The sequence below is a fragment of the Trachypithecus francoisi genome, unplaced genomic scaffold, assembly GCF_009764315.1.
Source record: "Trachypithecus francoisi isolate TF-2019V2 unplaced genomic scaffold, Tfra_2.0 Lachesis_group1, whole genome shotgun sequence".
Lineage (NCBI taxonomy): Eukaryota > Metazoa > Chordata > Mammalia > Primates > Cercopithecidae > Trachypithecus > Trachypithecus francoisi.
Genome location: NW_022681454.1, coordinates 148,218,709 through 148,236,840, shown reverse-complemented (window position 1 = coordinate 148,236,840; position 18,132 = coordinate 148,218,709). Strand labels below are relative to the sequence as shown.

Below are 18,132 nucleotides of genomic sequence, written 5' to 3'. Positions count from 1 at the left end.
ATTTCCATACATCATTTCTCCTTTATTATAGGGTACATAAATTGGGTGATTTTATAACTCTAAAAGGATGGCATGGTTCAGAAATTTAATAATCACCATCGAGTTTCATAATAAACCATTTAGTAGCAACTAGAATGCCCAAGAGGCCTGCAATGATTTAGATCTATTCCTTCGCCAATGATTTTACTCACATGGAAAAGTCATTTTATATCTGTATTACCATGATATGCTATCTCTAGTTCACATCCTCCAGAAAACATAGCTTACCCATAAGCCTGCATTACAATGTCATGGTAATGTAGTAAGAAGTTCAAAATGTTCTCTTCCTGGTCCTTCGCAGAATTAGGAAAATGGGGTTGAGAGGGCAAAAAAATTCAAATTAAAATTAAAATTTTAAAGTATAAAATGTAGTCAGCCTTACAGACTGTATGAACACATATACCACAAAAAGTCTAATTTTATACTGACTTGCCCACATGTTTTTGTGTCGGACTTATACAGAACAATCTGTACCACAGCTCAGTGCAAACATAAAGAAGGAGCTGGGTTTTACTAGTCTCATATATCAACAACAAATGTACCATCTAAATTCTAATTCCATGAGCTAAAAAAAGACAGTCTAATTTTAAGCTGTTGCAACTACAGTTTATACCACTCCTACAAAATGAAGCTTTTCATTTGGAAAGAAACAAACTCAATATAAAAAATCACTGATGAAAAAATATAAAACCATAAGTCATTAAACTGACTTCTAAAGGCTAAGTGCACTTTTAAACATGTTGCTTTTAAGTCACAACCTAAGCATTATTTAAACAGAGATCCTGCATATGAATTTTGTCCTCTTTCCTTAAAAAAAAAATTAAAGTACTAAAGTTTATGTGAAGTAACTTGAATAGCCTATAACAGGATCTTAATAGTCACCATCATTTATAACACACATGCTGAAGCATGAATTGGGCATATGTGTTTTAAGAAATATTACATTTCTGATATACCACAATAGCTCTTTAAAAAATGCTGTGCTCTGCTTTCTGTGATTATATTTTAAATGTACCTTGAAACCTTTCCAGCACAGGGGTGAGGAGGGGAAAATCACAAAAACTCTCATTATTTTTGGTTTTTAAAGAAAAATACAATAATTTAGTTTAGGAATTAAAATCTTAAGCCTTGTAACACCGTAAGGCTACCTAAAGAAAATTCACAGGAAAATATTACCACCAACCTATGCCAGGCAGTGCTCTCTGTATGCCAAGTTGCAGCTCACTTAGACATTTTATGCTCACATTAAAACAGCTGAAAGATGAGGCCCTGCCTATAATAAAAATGTTGCCCCTTTATTGAGTTCATCTGCCTGGCAAGATATCATGATAAGTTACTTTGCCAGTGAGTCTTCAAATACAACCACATCACTTCATTCATTGACCAATAGTTCGGTAAGAAGAAAAATTGATTATCCTGTTTTAGCCTCAGGTCATTTTATAATTTCTGAATTTCAAGTGCAGAGATTTGCATTCACCCTTTACTTTTCGTGAGAAGCACAAAGAAATATGTCAGAAATGGTGGTAAGAAATGGCAGGATTAGCCAGGATATCCGAAGTATCATACCTAATTTTTATGAACAGAAAAAAAAATTAAGCGTTGTATTTATCAATGTTAATATGGTATTTTCTAGGTTCTGAGAGGGAATAATTACTAAAGAATCTTGGTGTGAGAGTTTACTTTTTTTGTTTGTTTTTTTGTTATGGAAAATTTCAAACATATACAAAGTAGAGAGACTCATACAATGAACTGCCATGACCCAGCTCAGAGTTAACAATGAATGGATTGCCAATTTTGATTCAGCCAGCTATAATCTTTCATTTCCTCTCTTTGCCCCTGCTTGTTTTTTCAAAAGCAAATCTCATATATCATATTGAAGACAGGCAGTAAAAAAAAAAAAATGACCTCCCAAAGAGATATTCACTTCCTAATCCCCAGAACCTGTGACTATTACCTTTGTATGGCAAAAGATGTGACTAAATTAAGGATTCTGGGGAGGAGTTTATCTTGGATTATCCAGGCAGGCCTAAATGCAATAACATGTCCTTCTGATTTTAGTATATTGCTGCTAAAGTGAGCACACATGTATTCTTCTAAGAGCAAGGCAGAAAGAAATTAGAGACACATGTAGAGGAGAATGATGCAAAGACAGAGCAGAGAGATGCAGCCACAAGCCAAGGACAACCACCAGAAGATGGAAAAGGCAAGGATTCTCCCCTAGAATCTTTGGAGGAAATGGGGTCTGCCTATACCTTGATTTTAGACTTCTGGCCTCCAAAACTATGACAGAATAAATTACTCTTTTTCTAATCCACATAATTTGTGTGATTTGTTATAGCAGCTGTAAGAAACTAATACAGTATCATATAATCTGAAAAAAGTCTATGTGAATCTTTAAGAAATAAGAACTCTTTTTAAAATAATACCATTATTATTTCCTTAACAAAAAATAGTCCCTTAATTTATCTACTATCCAGAGTTTAAATTTCTCATATTATTCATGATCATATATTTATAATATATAACTTTAGAGTTCATTTATCCAAATCAAGATCCAAACATGGTTAATATGTCTCTTAAGTCTGTTAATAATAGTTCCCCTTCCCTCTTCTTCTTGTCATTTATTTATTGAAAAAACTGAGTAATTTGTCCTGTAGAAATTTCTACACTCTGAATTTGGCTGATCACATCTTTATGGTATGGTTTGACATAGCCCTCCTTTTCCTGTGCTTCTTATAAACGAGTAGTGAGATCTCAAGTCTTGATCAGAATCATGTTCAGCTTTCTGGCAAGAAACTTCACAGGCGGTTCTGTGTATTTCCTATACAGAACCTATTGCATCCAATTAAGAGGCATGTAACATCTACCTCTTTCTCTTTTGTAATGATAGGATTGACCAGGAGGTTCAGAGGTTATTAGCCCAATCCATGAGCTATAAAGTTCCCCATCAACCTTTGACTCAATAGTTTTAGCAGCTACTGATGACCATTCCCTGAATCTATTATTTCATTGGAGGTAACAAAATGGTAGTATTTTATGAATAGCATTCATTTTGCACTTATTAACTGGAATTCTTCTAAAAGCAAGATTTTATCCAAATCATCAATTTGGTTATTCTGAAATACAAGGTTTTTTGTTGTTTTTTTTGTTTGTTTGCTTGTTTTTTACAGGAAAGATAAGACAAATGCTTGATAGCATCTAGTTTTTAAGATAGTACCAGGATGGGTATCTGCCTCTTGACTACAAAGATCACCTCGTCTACAATCAATGAGTATAACTTCTCAACTGCACTCAAGTTAGTTCTCAAGTTACCAATTTAAATACTTGGCATATAATAGGAAACCTATTTTTAAAAGATCCAATATGACTATATCAATCTGATGTTAGTCCTCAGGGTTTATGCCCTATCAGATGGGTCCAAACTCCTAAACCAACTACTTCAAAGCATACACTCTGAGTCTACTTTATGCTATTTCACTAACACAAACCATCTTCTCATTCTAGATTCCATGCCTTTGGTTCAGTGCTCTAAGGTCCCGCCTTTCTCCCTACAGCCAGATCAAGCCCTCCTGCTTCCCCCCTCGGGAGTAAACAACACCTCCTGCTCTTGCCATCCAGCACCCCTCCTTTTCTCTAAGAATGGTAGAAACCTTTTTAAAAGAAAATGTTCCTCTTCTCCAGCCCAACTATGTAATTCTAGATGGGGCTGCCAGTTACCTGGCAATCTGTGTCCCTGGCCAAAACAATGGAGACATCTCACAAGCTAGGCCAACCAGAACCATTCCTGGGATTTTGAGAATTTAAATGAAGGGAAGAAGGTCAGACATTCTTTCTGGGTGATCTCTGCCTTGCTGCAGCCACACCCCAAGACGTGGAGAAAACTGACACAAAAAAAGAGGCACAGAGATATAAGACAGAAAGTGTAGGTGGTGTGGAGTTCCCAATTCTGGCTTCCCTGAAAACTACCTCACTTCTCCCACACTTTAGCCATGTAAGCCAATAAATCCCCCTTCTATACAGTTTAGATTTATATAATGTGTGACCAAAGGAATTGTAATACAACCCCCATAATGGTTCTTGAAGACTCTGACCACAGTGACTTCTACCTTTTCAGTTTCTTGAACTTCCTTTCTGTACAATTAACACTTTATTATATACTGTCCTGATTTTCTGTGTCTCAGGTACACATTTGTCACTATCTTCTCTGGCTCTGCAGACATACATGTTGCACACCTTTTGCACCTCCACCACAATCCCTAGAAAGTGCTAATATAGCCTCAGTGCATAGGTAGCAATTACCATGTATTGATTAATACTTCCATGTTAAGTATTTTGCATGTGTTATCTTATTTAACTCTCATAGAAACTCCCTGTATGGGTATTATTATCTCTATTTATAGATGAGGAAGCTAAGGTTCATCAAAGAAAAGCAATTTGTGCAAGGTCACATATTTACCAATTGGTAGGTCAGAAATTTGAAACATATTTGCACCCAAACTGCATTCTTTCCACTAGGCACATATAGCCTCACACAATGTTAAACACTTGCTAATTTAACTTGAGAGCATAATTGATCAAAGACCTCCATGTAACCCCTAAATTTCACTAACCTCAAAGTGTGTGTTCTTCCATAATTAAAAATGGTAAAATTAATATATTAATATATAAATAAATGAGCTATACGAAAATCAGTATCTTGACAAAGTTATAATACAATTTCTCCAAAATTACTACTGGCAGCCTGAAGACTAAATGCTGGCATTTCTCTTCAAGCAATGGGTAAAAGGAATGAATATTTAAGACTACTCTGTCAGAACAAGTTGTATACAACTCCCTTGGCAGTGATATTTCAAAATAGCAAAAAGAGATTTGTGAACACCTGTCAATGGGTGACACGCCTACAGCTCTCCAATTGCTCAGAGAAATATTCCTGTGTCATCATTAGACACTAATAGTTATTGATCACTCCCATGGCTAGAAGGCAAGAACAGAAGACCTTTAGGAAGAAAATGATTCCCTCTTCATATTAATAGCTTAGAAAGAGAGGGGCTAGAAAGACAGTGATGGCAATTCACTGGCAGAGAACCTAAAAGCCACCAGCTCTGATCTCTACACGATTAGCATCATTCAGATCAGCCTTCTCAATTCCATGCTTGTATCTCCAATTCCAGCTGGGCAGGCTACATGGAGCTCCTGCTATCAAATTAACTTTAGGGCAACAGGTTTTTCAGGATCTAGTGAAGTACCTTCATTGAAAAGTGTCTCAGGCCATGCGCAGTGGCTCACGCCTGTAATCCCAACACTTTGGGAGGCTGAGGCAGGCAAATCACTTGAGGTCAGGAGTTTGAGACCAGCCTGGCCAAGATGGCAAAACCTGTCTCCACTAAAAAGAAATATTAAAATTAGCTGGGCATGGTGGCTTGTGCCTGTAGTCCCAGCCACTCAGGAGGCTGAGGCACAAGAATCCTGTGAACCCAGGAGACGGAGGCTGTAGTGGGCTGAGATTGCACCATTGCACCCCAGCCTGGACAACGGAGCAAGACTCTATCTATCTCTATATATATACATATATTTTAATGTCTTATAAATATTTGTTAATGGTCATCTGCTTTTTTTTTTTTTTCCTTTCCCATTTTTTGTCACCTTACTTGAAGATCTTATTACCATACAGGCACTTTTTGAGGAATATAATGAATGTTCCTCATGGGCCAGAAGACTTTGTCAAAGCAGCATACCCATCATACATAATTTGACAACAGTGCAGCCAAGTAAAAAAATAGGCCTGGAACATTGTTAAAAATGGTTGCATCCCCTAGTAGAACAAGATTTTGCTAACTTGCATACTTTGGTAAAAGGCAAGCCCTAAAGTGTACCATCACTGTCAAGATTCAAGAAGACCTCAAATGAGATCATATATGTGAAAGTGCTTTGCAAACCATGAACTGCCAAGGAAACTGCCACTTCTGTTATTGGTGGCTATTACAAAGGCACAGACCTAGGAAGGAGATAGTTGTATGGGTTGAAGGAACTACCTAGGTCTAGATAGAGGGGTCTTCAGCAACAATAAGAAAAAAATAAAAGAGGTCCCAGAGGATGCAACAGGAAGCCTCAATTAGCAAAGAGATTCAGGGGAGGAAAAGGTTCCAGGTTAGCAAACCCCAACTCAATTCAACAAATATTTATTGAATGTCATGCACTGGTCTATGTATTGGGATATATAGCCAAGACTATCAAATATCACAAAGCTTTACACTCTTATGTGGGGAAAGAGTTAATAAACAAAAGACACTAACCAACCAGGGAACCATCGAAAAAAATTTTTTTAATTTTAAAAAGACATAAGTAAACTAAAATATGTTAAAAGACAAGTGCAGGAGAGCGGAGTAAGGGGGATGAAAACTACAGAGGATTTACAATCCTTTGAGCTTAGAAGACTAGCCAAAGAGGAGAATGAGGTCAGATTTCAAATGGTGTCCCTCAAAAATTACATTCAATTGCAGGAAAAATAAGAAGAATCACATTGTGCTTATATGAAATTTGTGTAAAACTTGACAAATCCAAATTTCCTAGGAACATACATCTCATTTTCCATATTGATCTCCTTCACCATTGTTCAAAATTATTGACCCAAATGTGCTATACAGAATATATAAAAAGATATAAAATGACTTAGCCAGAGGCAGAACAAAGGGAACTACAAGGGACAAAGCAAAACAGATGACAGCAAAAATCGTTGCAAATCAGTCCCTCAGGAAAGGACAAATTCAAGAGGACTTTAAATACGACTCAATTTTTTTCTTAGAAAAGTTGGCTCTAGGTCAAGGATGATATAAAAGTTCCATTTCTAGTAACAACCTCAAACAACCGGCAAGGCCTCACTGGAGCACTGCATTGAGAGAGCTCTGGGTCCTGTGGGGAATTAATTAGACATTTCTGCCATGGGCTCAAGATGGGGCACTGCAGGCATGCAAGCCCCTCATCTGCCTTTCCTTCCCTAGGTTGATCTTAGTGCTTTAAAATATCAGTAACCATTCACTGGCAGCCTACTAAGTGAAAGAAAGGCAACACCACGAACAGTGGAGGGATGTGGAAATACAGAGTTAGGTTCCAGTCCTAAAGGAGTTTAGGATCTAATTGGGAAGAAGGACAAATGTATAAAAGATAACACTGGATGGCAGCAAATGACTAAATTCCTAAAATTTCAGTATGGAGATTCAGGTGCCAGGAAACTGATACAGGAAAAGACAGCCAAGAATGATTTAATGGAGGTCACAGCTCTGAACTAGGCTTGGAAGAATGCACATCACTAAAATAACTGGAAAGAGGAAGGACTGGTCTCAACAAAGATGGGGAAAAAGGAAGAGGTAGATACGGTATGTTCAAGAATGAGGAACAGACCAGCATGGCAGTCAAAGCAAAGGATTTGCACAGAGCACCAGATCATAAATGCCCTGAGAATCAGTCAAGGGTTCTCCAGAGAAACAGAACCAGTAGGAGATATATGTGTGTGTTATAAAGAGACTTATTATAAGGAAGTAGCTTATGCACTTATAGAGGCCAAGAAGTCTCAAGATCTGTAGCCAGCAAGCTGGAGACCCAGGAGAGACAATAACATAAGTTATAGTTTGAGTCTGAATCTGAAGGCAGAAGGAGACTGATGTCCCAGGTTGAAAACAGTGAAACAGAGAGAGAGAGAGGAGAGAAAATTCTCCCTTACTCAGTCTTTTTGTACTATTGAAGCCTTCAATAGACTAAATAAGGTCCATCCACATTGGGGAGGGTAGTCTGCTTTACTGAGTCTACCAATCCTAATGCTAATCTCATCCAGAAATCCTCTCACAGACATACCCAGAATGTTTAACTAAATACCTGGACACCCTGTGGCCCAGGCAAGTTGATACATAAAATTAATTAACCATCACGCCTTGAGTTGAGTCATTACCCAGCAGGCAACAGAGACTATGATAGGTGACGTGAGCACAGCTATAGTTTGAAAAATCAATTGACTATGGAATGAAAATAGATTAGAGCAAGAAAAACTGGAAACAGAAACAAAATGAAAAATATTATAATTGGCCATATAATAATAAGAGGCAGATCATTAATAACAAACATTTATAGGATTCTATTCAGTATAAGGTGCTCTGGTAGGCGATTAAGATGCAGAGTTACTCTCATCTCCCTATAGTTTACTTTAATGTCAGGATCTAAACATAGACCTATCCAGCAGGAATTGGTTAGAAGCAAGCCTAGGATCCAAAGGTCAGCAATGAGGGTATGGATTTAGGAAGTATCTGTATAGCCAAGACAGCCAAGTCACGAGTTTGCTCCTGGCATCCCGATGTTGACAGAAACTCAGAACAGGAGGTTGAGTTAGCCAGACTGAGTCAGGAAATCCTATCAAACCTACTCATTTTGTGATTCACTGTGAAGGAATGACCACTTCTCTGTGAAACCAATCGTAAGACATAATCAAGAGGTAGAATTACTTTAATGACAAAAAAAAAAAAAAAAGTCTTCAACTGTTGCAAGCTGGTTCTTACTATCTATAACAACTCCACGGTGTGTTTTTCAAATAGGACATGCAAGGTCCTAAACACACTGGAAAAGTACAAGGAGAAAATTCAGAGGTCAAACTTAATCAAGCTGATAAGAAATGAACATTAACCATTAAGTTTTTAATACAATCAGTAGGTAAATATCAAGTCAGTTGGTGTTTCCTGAAACAGATCAAAGTCAATGAATATCCTGTTGTCAGAGTTTTCTTTTTTTTTTTTTTTTTTTTAGAGACAGGTTCCTACTCTGTCACCGAGGCTGGAATGCAGTGACATCATCCTATGTCACTGCAGCCTCAAACTCCTGAGCTGAAGCAATCCTCCCACCTCAGCCTCCCAAGTTGCTGGGACTCCTGGGGTGCAACACCATGCCGCCTAATTTTTTGTTGTTGTTGTTGAGACCGGTCTCAGGATGTTGCCCAGGCTGGTGTCAAATTTCTGCCCTCAAGCAATCTTCCTACCTTTGCTTCCCAAAATGCCCAGGATTACAGGCATGAGCCATTGTGCCTGGCAGATTTTTATACAAGCAGTTAAACTACTACATCTTGCTTAAAATAAGCCAAAAGTACAAATGTTTTGTAGTATCCACAAATTAGAAAGACTTAAAACTTCAACTTACCAAATAGTGACTTAGTGTTAGAAAATAAGCAATAATCAAGACTAATACATGGTCAGGTATGGTGGTTCCTACCTGTAATCCTGAGGCAGAAGAACAGGGTCTGGAGGCAGGGAACCTAAGGCTGACTCACACTGACTTCCTAGAACTAAATGAAAAGGAAAACCCCAACTTTCCACACCCAAGTAACAAAAGGACCAGAGGCTATTCCCTTTGCAACCTCCATCTCCTTGTTCTGCATGGCAGATAAAAATCTGAAAGTACCTCCGATTGGTCCCCTCCGGAAACCAATGAGGCTGATCACGAGCCAAGTCTTCATTTGCATAGAAATACAATTTTGTAACTTCAGCCGCTGATTGGTCACTTTCCACAACCAATCAGATGTTTGCATAGGGTGTAACTTTGTGACTTCACTTTAGCCTCTGCTTGGTGCTTGGTCGCTTTCTGCAACCAATCAGACAGATTGTGGGCCCCTACTTCATTTACATAGGGTGTACACCAAGTAACCAATGGGAATCCTCTAGAAGGCATTGAAACCCTAGAAAATTCTGAAACCAGGCCCGTGGGCTGCTTGGGCGGGCCTGCTCCACCCTGTGACGTGTGCTTTCCTTTTCAATAAATCTCTGCTTTTGTTGCTTCATTGTTTCCTTGCTTTGTTTGTGCATTTAGTCCAATTCTTTATTCAAAGCACCAAGAACCTGGACACCCTCCGCTGGTAACACTAGCACTTTGGGAGGCCAAGATACAGGGATCTCTTGGGCTTGGGAGTTTAAGACCAGCCTGGGCAACCTGCCAAAACCTTGTCTCTACAAAAAAATACAAAAATTAGCCAGGCATGGTGGCATGCACCTGTAGTCCCAGATACTCAGGAGGCTGAGGTGGGAGATTCGCTGGAGCCTAGGAAGTTGAGGCTGCAGTGAGCCCAAACTGTACTAGTGCACTCCAGCCTGGGTGACAGAGTGAGACCCTGTTTCAAAAAAAAAAAAAGGATAATACAATAGACACGTATTTTCCCACAGAAAAGATCAAAATATGAATATATACAAACTATAAGTTTCCCGTGTCCTAAGAAATTCTTATTTTATTAACAAAAAATTTTATACCAAGAAAACCAAGAAACATTTTTTCTAAAAAATAAATACGGAGACAGCATCCTTATTTTGAGGATGTACAAAGTTTTCTATTAAATGACCTGATGAAGATCATACTTTTAAAACATTCCTTATATCACTATATACTTAGGCATAAATATACATATGTGTAGAATACATACGTGCATATATAAATATGGGGGTATGTGTGTATGTGTGTATAGAAATTATATTTGCAAACATATTTTTCTATACTCATTCTAGTACATTATAAAGAAAATCAACCTAAAATGAATGGAATCCAAATAAAAGTTCCATGAACACAAACAAAATAGAAGATATTCATTTTGAGGAATAAGACACACTCCTCTAATGAAATGGTTATGAAAAAAAGCTTGGACTAAATAAAAATATTAATCAACTCTTTTAGACAGTCAGTAAAAACTTTGCCACAGGAATTCCTGAAATGTTCCCACCTCAATGAGCCTGAGTCATGAAACTTAGCCAAAGTATCTTATTTCACATTTTCCACACACAGAGGGAAATCAGTTCCTAGAACTTTCTACAAGTCAAAAGATCTCAAAATGGACCCGTGACCAATATTTCAACAGAGGTAAACTTTAACAATTTAAAGAGAAGAGCTAAAATACACCCTGCATTCTGCAAAACCTAGTGGATTTTCTGAACTCCTTAATGGCATGTCCTAGAATAATGTTCTTAGGAAAATGTTAAAAAAAAAAAAACTATGCTCCATAAAAACTAATTAGCAGCTCAACCAACAGCTGCAGAGTATTTTTATAGCTGTTACCAATTACTATCTTCTCTTGGGGAAAACATTAAAATCAAAAGAACCTGAAATGTGAGGAAATTAGGTGAACCCTACCTAAAAGCTCAGCACCTTTTGCTGTTATGACCTCTTATTTCAGGGGCTGGTCATCTATTAATAATTTCTCTCTTCAGTCTCGTGCATTCAGAAAAAAAGAGTGTGTTCATATAACTAAAAATGAAGGGACACTGCTAGGGGAAGTGTAAATTAAAGCAATTTAACATTTTCATAACAGTGACTCATAAACCTTTCCTACAGAAAACACAAGCGTACAATGATACACTCTCAAGGATGTTCTCTGAAGCACTGTTCTTAATATAGAAAAATGGAAAACAACCCAAATTCCCAACAGAAGGAAATTGTTTAAATAAACCATGTTACAGGGCCAGGTGTGGTGGCTCACGCCTGTAATCCCAGAACTTTGGGAGGCCAAGGCAGGTGGATCACCTGAGGTCAGGAGTTTGAGACCAACCTGGCTAAACCCTGGCTCTCCTAAAAATACAAGAATTAGCCAAGCATGGTGATGCACACCTGTAGTCCCAGCTACTCAGGAGGCTGAGGGAGTAGACTCACTTGAACCCGGGAGGCAGAGGTTGCAGTGAGCTGACATTGCGCCACTGCACTCCAGGCTGGGTGACAGAGCAAGACTCCATCTCAAAAAACAAACAAACAAACAAAAAAAAAAAAAACTATGTTATATCTATTCAATGCATTACTATACAGCCAGTAAAAAAAAAAAAAAAAAGAGAGAGAGAGAGAGAGAATGATCTGCATGTATAATCATAAAAATATTTTCAAGGTATATTATCAAGTTAAAAACAAAAACCAAGTTGAAAGTTGCATAGGATTACTCTAGTAGTTACAAATAACCATGTTAATAATAAACGTATTTTTAAATAGAGGAAAAAATGAAGGGAAATATACCTATTTACAGCAGTTTCTCCAGAATATAAGATTACAGTGTACTTTAACTTTTAACATTATATATTTCTATATTGTTTAGAATTTGAATAATATGTATGTAATAAGAAAATTAAGTCTCATTTAAGTTAGTGATATAATTGGAAAGGAAGTAGGAGAAAATCATATTTATAAAGAAAAGGATAAACTTAAATGTGTTAACTTTTGATAATAGCTCTAAAATATCATTTGTCTCTACCTCTCTTTTAGAAGGCAATAGTATCCTCACTCTCAGAACTTCAAAATTAAGCAAAACACATAGATACTGGAAAACTCCCCTTAGCATCCCTTCTTAGTAATGTCTTCTGAGAATAAAAGTTTAGCCCAAATTCCAGTATTTATCAAAGTCAACTGGGCAAGCATGCCAGCTTCTAAACAGTTGCAGACAAACCGCACATCTCTATTTCTAAGTAAAAGTAATTACAGAATTAACAACAAAAAGGTACAGATTCTGCAGACTCTAAAACCATTTGAAGCATTTTCAAAATTGAAATTTAAGGAATTAGATAAAAATACTTTTGAATCTATAGTCCAGTAACCTGTTCAAAGACTGTAAAAACTAGATAGAGGCCAGACGCAGTGGCTCACGCCTGTAACCCCAACACTTTGGGAGGCTGAGGCAGGCGGATCACCCAAAGTCAGGAGTTCGAGACCAGCCTGGCCAACATGGTGAAATCCCATCTCTACTAAAAAAAATACAAAACTTAGCTAGGCATGGTGGTGCATGCCTGTAGCCCCAGCTACTCAGGAGGCTGAGGCAAGAGAATCACTTGGACCCAGGAGGTGGAGGTTGCAGTGAGCCGAGATTGCACCACTGCACTCCAGCCTGGGCGACAGAGTGAGACTCCATCTCAAAAAAACAAACAAACAAAAAAACTAACTAGATAGAAAGCGAAAGAATTGCCTAGAAAGGAAATTGAAGAATCACTAGCAAGGTAAAACTTTCTACCTGCCTGGGAAAAGGTGTGACCTTGTCTGGGAGAGGTTTGTCTCTACAGTTATGTGACCATGACCAAAACATTTAAATTCCTATATCTCAATTTCCTCACCTGTAAAATGGAAAAACTGGGAATAAATAATCTTTGTGGTCCTTTTTGGTTCTAAAATTCTAACAAAAGACCTTCGCTCCATCCTTGACAAAGGGCTTTTTTTTAAAGTAATACATAAGAGGCCAGGAGTGGTGGCTCACTCTGTAATCCCAGCTCGTTGGGAGACTGAGGCAGGCGGATCACTTGAGGCCAAGAATTGGAGACCAGCCTGGCCAACATGTTGAAACCCCATCTCCACTAAAAATACAAAAAATAACCGAGCATGGTGGTGCGTGCCTATAGTCCCAGCTACTTGGAAGGCTGAGGCAGGAGAATGGCTTGAACCCAGGAGGCGGAGGTTGCAGCAAGCTGAGATCATGCCACTGCACTCCAGCCTGGGCAACAGAGCGAGACTCTGCCTCAAAAATAAATAAAGTAAAATAAAGTAATATATATGTACACAGTATAAAATGTGATCTAATATTATAAGGTACATAGCCAAAAACAGCAGATTTCTGCCTGGCTCTTCCTCACCCCTGAGTTTCATTCCCCAAAAGAAGGTGCTTCAACTCTTCTAGCTATTTCTTCTGGTAATTACTTCTATATTTGTAAATCATGCACTTAAACCGCTATTTACAGAGTTTTTCAATTTTAGACATTGCCAAAATTCCTTATTCAATCTATCAGGGTATTTATTCACCTATGCCACTTCCCAAGATTTCCCTTCCAAATTTAATGGAGGTTACTTCAATTTTATTGTACAGCTATACTGTTGAGATGCTAAAGCTATATAAACTATATGTTATATGTGTACACACAGTTATACATACACATATATGCACATATTCATATATAGTCCTGTCATCCTGTCTCCACATGAGCTCATATTTTGATTAATAAGAAATAAGAGGGTCAGGCACGGTGGCTCACATCTGTAATCTCAGCACTTTGGGAGGCCGAGGCAGGTGGATCACCTGAGGTCGGGAGTTTGAGACCAGCCTGACCAACATGGAGGAACCCCGTCTCTATTAAAAATACAAAATTAGCCAGGTGTGGTGGTGCATGCCTGTAATCCCATCTACTCGGGAGGCTGAGGCAGGAGAATTGCTTGAACGTGGGAGGTGGAAGTTGCAGTGAGCTGAGATCGTGCCATTGCACTCCGGACTAGGCAACAAGAGCAAAACTCTGTCAAAAGAAAGAAAAGAAAAGAAGGGAAGGGAAGGAAGGGAAGGGAAGGAAGGGAAGGAAACGAAGGAAAGGAAGGATAGGAAGGAAAGGAAAGAAACGAAGGAAAGAAAAGAAAGAAAGGAAAGAGAAGAGAAGAGAAGAGAAAGAAGGAAGAGCACATTTCACATCCAACCACTTCACAAAATGTAACAGGGAAAAAAGTGAAAGCGTGGCCTATAAATCAGAAATCCTGAATTCAGGTCTGAGTCCACAATATATAGGAGCAAAGTATGCACATAAAAGTCCCTTATTATCAGTCGAACACAGTGGCTCACGCCTGTAATCTGAGCACTTTGGGAGGCCGAGGTGAGTGGATCACCTGAAGTCAGGAGTTTGATACCACCCTGGCCAACATGGTGAAACACCATCTCTACTAAAAATACAAAAAAAATTAGCCGGGCATGGTGGTGGGTACCTGTAATACCAGCTACTCAGGAGGCTGAGGTAGGAGAATCACTTGAACTGGGAGGCGGAGGTTGCAATGAGCTGAGATCACGCCATTGCACTACAGCCTGGGCAACAAGAGCGAAACTCCATCTCAAAAAAGTCCCTTATTATCTCTGAGCCTCATCTGCTTTCCTCCCATGTAATCTAAATACAATGGCATCTACTACAAAATGGTTAAATCACAAGGCACAAACATGGTACATGAAAGCACTTTGTGAAACATAAAGCACTACAGAACTGTTCGCTTCTGTTATTGTCTTCATTAAGAGATCCCTATAAATGAAGTCCCTGGAGTTTCTTGTCACTATTGAGCACTGTTGCCCTACCTGGGCTAAAAACCAAGGGTTGGAAGTTGCTAAAAATAAGGATGAAGTAGATCTAAATTGTGTTTCAATGGCAGAATCTGATCCAGATCTTCACTGGGCCTATGTAACAACCTAGGAGACAAATGTACACAGAATAAAGATCAAGTGTCTAAACAGATTAAATAAGGCAATTTTGCTTTATATTTGCAGGGAGAAAGGACGTTCCTTATTAAATTTTCTTTATGAAAGTAATACAAGAGGCCAGGCGTGGTGGCTCACACCTGTAATCCCAGCACTTTGGGAGACCAAGACAGGTGGATTGCTTGAGTCCAGGAGCTCAAGGGCAGCCTGGGCAATGTGGCAAAACCCTGTCTGTATGAAAAATACAAAAAATTAACAGAGTGTGGTGGCATGAACCTGTGGTCCCAGTTACTCAGGAGGCTAAGGTGGGAGGATTGCTTGAGCCCAGAAGATCAAGGCTGCAGGGAGCCGAGACCATGCCACTGAACTCTAGCCTGGGCCAGAGAGAGACCCTAACTTTAAAAAAAAAAAAAAAGAAAGAAATATAATTTCACTCCTCAGAAGCAATTCTTGTTTTTTCTCATTTTACCTCCATATCTCTACATAATATATTTGTACATCTGCTTCTTGTTTGCACTCATTATCTATCAAGTTCCTATTAAAGAAAGAACTTAGCAAAGAAAGTATTTTGAACCAATCTTGGGAGGCAGAGTACAGAACTGTCCAGCAATGCATTACTCTGACTCTGTAAAAATAAAACACTCCTTTTATTTCTATTCTTCAAGTCCTCCATTAAAAGTTCTACATAAGGTCTCTATATAGCTGGGCAGTTGGACCTAAATTTTTAGACCACTCTCAATCACTCTCTGAATCCACTTCAGTGATGTTCAGTTTCTCTCACCCTTTCCAGCCACCCCACACAGTTTAATCCTGTTCCTTGTCCTATAGGACAAATGATAAATTGGACTCTAAACTTAATTTATTTCAAGACAGGCAAGGACATAATTCTATGAGCTCTGCGGAAAGGGATTAACTGAAGCTAAAAAGATATCAACCTTTAATTATGAGAAAAGTTACCTAAAGCCAACAAGTATGCTGCATTACAGAGCAAATTTATGAACTAAATCTCCTGTTCAATTTCTGTCCAAAGAAGACCTTTGAAGTTCTCCAAACGTGGACTTCAGCTATGGTTCACTACATGTGGACAGCTTCGGGGACAGCATCCTGCCTAGTGCCAGGTGTACAAGTGAACTTGAGGTCAGGCAGGTGACCCTGACAAGCAGGCATGGTACATTAAGGAGAGGAAATCTTTTCTCTCATTAATCAACAGGATAAAGGTGATTAAGCAGGAATTATTTTTCAATGACCTATATAATTTCATCAGGGCTGCTATGGCTATTAGCAGGGAGCAGCTGACTTCCTAACGAGATGAATCTGATAGCACAGCCCTTCCAGAGAAGTCAAGGGAGTGAGCTCTATCTATAGGGAAGCAACAACTGGTAGGCACTGTTTACTCCTTCTCCTCCTGAGAGCTGTCTCTCCTTCTCAATATTTGGCTCTTTTCCTTCAGGAGGGTTTCCCTGTCCCTGGATGGCTGGGGCTGCAGCATCTGCTGAACAGTGGAAGCTGGATCTGCTGTGAACGGGTGGGTCCAGGAGGCTGGGACAGAACTGGGCTAATTTACCAGACCTGCTCATATGATTCCCAAAGTCCCAAGCCAACAAGGTTACCGCCCCCTGCACCAACACCTCGCTCTGACCAGGCCTGAAATAAGACAGCAGGTAGTTCCTCCTACTCCCTAGCAGAAGTGGAGTTAACAAGGGACCTTTGTTGAGCTAGAGGAAACACAAACACACACACACACTATCAATAACAACCACGACTTGAATGGAGTTTCATCAGAGAATTTACGAAATTGAGCAACAGCTACCCAACAAGTAAGTCCTTACACCAGGAAAGGGCTGCAACCCTCAGAGGGGCACCGCCTCTGTTTCCTATGCAAGCAAGGTGATTTACAAGGGAAACCTGAACTGCACATCTCTTTGCCTTTGCCTGTACCTCCCAGAGGACCCAGGGACTAATGAATGGGATGGAGGGTCCTGATGACATCTTCCTTCGTGAAAACAAGCTGGCTCTCTCTATCCCAGGGTCAGTTACCGTGTAACGCCCTGTCCAGGAGCCCGAAACCCTGGGAGTCACCTCCTCCCCCTGGCGCCCCGGCCCGACGCAGCGACCTCGTTTGGAACGTCCCCAGCCTTCCCCCAGCCCAATGCCTGCTCCCCCTGCCCAGCTGGCGGACGCAGAGAAGGGACATTTCGGGTCTCCCTCCTCCTTCAACCCCCTAAAATAAAAGAATCCCTCAAGCGCAAATCTCCGGCCATCACAGCACCTACCTGTCCCCGACCGTGGCTCCTCCTCCCCAAGCAGTGGCGCTCGCTGGACAAGTGTCCTCAGACAGTCCAGAAAGTTTGCGCTGCGGTCCCGGGGACGCCTGCGCTGGACCCCGCGAGGAAAGCGGGGCCGGCTCCTCGCTCCGGGGGCGGCAGCCGCTGGAAAGTCTTGGCCCAGGTCCTCCAGGCCCAGCTCTAACTCAGGAGTGCCCGGGAAGAATGTAGGTCGTGAGAAGGTCGGAGCGCAACTTTTCGAGGGTGCGTCAGCCACTGGCTGAGCCGCGTGGGTCATGAGCTCCCCCACGCCTCTCCCTAGTGAGCGCGGGAGGGGCGGGGGCGGGGGCCGGGGTTGGGCCCAACCTGCCGGGAGGCCTCGGGGAGAGCGCCCCGGCCCCGCCCCGCCGCCGCCGCCGCCGCCGCCGCCGCCACCGCCGCCGGCCCCGCCCCTGCAGCTGGGCCACGCCGCCGCCAGGTGAGCCGGGGACTCAGGCAGCGCCGCGCCGCACGGCCTGCGCCGGTTTCCAAGGTGAAGGAGGAGGAGCCTCTGAGAGAAAGTTTCCACCGAAACTTGAGCTGGGCGCAGTGGAGCACTCGCACCCTTGGGGGCTAGCGTTTGGCCGGAGCTAC

General features: G+C 40.5%; 1 protein-coding gene across 1 annotated transcript in view; it reads right to left on the bottom strand.

Annotated features, from left to right (window-relative positions):
* FAM160A1 (family with sequence similarity 160 member A1) overlaps positions 1-17,876 on the bottom strand; it is a 270,817-nt gene extending 252,941 nt beyond the window's left edge. The window contains exon 1 of the mRNA XM_033215482.1: positions 17,509-17,876. The gene's annotated coding sequence lies outside the window, so the exon portion shown is untranslated. The remainder of the gene's footprint in view (positions 1-17,508) is intronic.
* Positions 17,877-18,132: the final 256 nt, after the last annotated feature.